Below are 2,389 nucleotides of genomic sequence, written 5' to 3'. Positions count from 1 at the left end.
AAAAAAAAAAAAACTGACATGATATAATACTGGTAATTAATCTACAGATCTCATTCAGCTTTTTCATCAGTTTTGATGTGAACTCACTTAAGTGTGTGTGTTTCTATGAAATTTCATCTCATGTACAAATTTATGTGACCACCACCACAATCAAGATGCAGAAGTATTCCATCACCATAAAGAAATTCCCTTGTGTTACTCTTTATATTTGCCTCACTGCCCACACCCCCATGGTAGTTCTGTCAACTTTTGCTTCATATATTTGAGGCCCTGTTGTTTGGTGCATATATGTTTAGGATTGTTATGTTTTCCTGGTGGATTGATCTTTTTATCATTATGTAATATTCCTCTTTGTCTCTAGTAAATCTATATGTTGAAAGTCTACATATTTATACATTAATATAGCCTCTCCTAATTTTTAAAAAATTAATGCTTGCATGACATATCTTTTTCCATCTTTTCAACTTTCAACTTACCTATGTTGTTATGTTTGAAGTGAATGTCTTGTAAATAGCATATAACTGGGTTGTGTTTTTTATAATGCACTTTTCTAATCTCTGTCTTAATTGGTGTATTTAAACCATTTACACTTAAAGTAATTACTGGTGTTAAGGCCTAAGCTGCCATGTTATTATTTGTTTCATGTTTCCTGTGTTTCTCATTCTTCTGTTTCTCTTTTTGTTGCCTTCCTGTGGATTACTTGAACATATTTTAGGATTTCATCTTGATTTATTTATATAAATATGATTTAAAGCTTAGGCAAGGTAGTCCAACTAAAGTTTGTTGGTCAAGAACCTTAGCCCAAAAGAGGTGATTATTATGTACATATCCAAATAAGAGAGTTAGAGAATATCAATATTTCCAATATTTCCTATAAAAATAGAAATATTTTTCTATTTATTATTTCTGTTTCTTGTTCTTCTGTTCCTTTTTTCTAGCTCTCTTCTGCATTACTTAGACATTTTGGGAGGCCTACAAGATGACTTCTCTAAATATAATATGAAGTATATGACTTCATACCACATATATAGTATGTCTCTGTATACTTTTTTCATGTGTCATTGCTGTAGGTATGACAATATACACATACAACTTATCATAGACTACTGGTACTGACATTTTACTACTGCCAGTAAAATGTAGAAACCATGCTACAATTTAGGTCCTTTTATCTGCCCACTTAAAAAATAGAATTGTCTTAAGTACTTTTCATATATTGGGCATCAGATTAGATCATGTTATAATTTTTGCTTCAATCATCAAAAATGATTTTAAAAACTACGAGAACAGCTTATTATATTTACCCTTATTTTTTACCCATTTCACTGTTCTTTTCTTTTTCTTTTCTTTTTTGATATTCCAAGTTCCTTCTGTTATCATTTCCTTTATGTTCAAAGAACGACCTTTAGGCATTTCTTCAGAGTAGGACAGCTGGCAACAAATTCTCTTAGTGTTCTTCTGCCTAAGAATGACTTCATTTCTCATTTCTGAAGAATATTTTCATTCACTATAGAATTTACCATTGATAGTTCTTTCCTCTTAGCACTTGAAAAGTGTGCCAATCTTTCTGGCCTCCATGGTTTCAGATGAGAACGCTGCTGTCACTTATGTTGTTCTTTACAGGTAATGCATTATCTCTCTCTAACTACTTTCAGGATTTTTTTCTTGTCTTCAGTTTGAAGAAGCTATAAAGTATTTGGGACGGATTTTTTAGGTTTACCCTGTCTGGAGTTCACTCAATTTCTTGAATGAATAGCTTTATGCCTTTCACCAAATTCTGGAAATTTTCAGCCATTATTTCTTCAAATACTTTTTCTGTACCACACTATCTTTTTTTTCTGGGACTCCAATAACACAAACATTAGATCTTCTGTTATTGTCCTATAGGTCTCTCCCATCTGTTGGTTGGACTGGGCAAATTCTATTGCTGTCTTCAATATTCTTTCATATCTCCTTTCCAACCTATTATTGAGCCCATCCAGTGAGGAGCTTTTAATTTTGAATACTTAATCTTTTACTTCTATAATTCCCATTTGATTCTTTTTATAGCTTCTCTTTCTTTACTGAGATTTTCTTTTTCTTTCTTTCTTTTTTGGTACCTGGCTGGTACAGGAATCCCAACCCTTGAACTTGGTGTTATAAGACTTTACTGAGATTTTCTATTTCCTTTTCACTTGTTTCAAGAGAATTGATAATTGCTCACTGAAGCATTTTTATAATGGCTGTTTCAAAATCCTTGTCAGATGACTCCAACATCTGAGACATCTCAGTTTTTCTCTTAGTGTCTTTTCTCCTAGTTGTGAATTTATTATCGCAGTATCACAGGTGATTTTTTTTTTCCTTTTTTTTTTTTGTCTTTTTTACTGACCGGTAACGGGATCGCAACCCT

Source organism: Galeopterus variegatus, unplaced genomic scaffold, assembly GCF_000696425.1.
Source record: "Galeopterus variegatus unplaced genomic scaffold, G_variegatus-3.0.2 Scaffold1889, whole genome shotgun sequence".
Lineage (NCBI taxonomy): Eukaryota > Metazoa > Chordata > Mammalia > Dermoptera > Cynocephalidae > Galeopterus > Galeopterus variegatus.
This window is presented reverse-complemented; position numbering follows the sequence as displayed.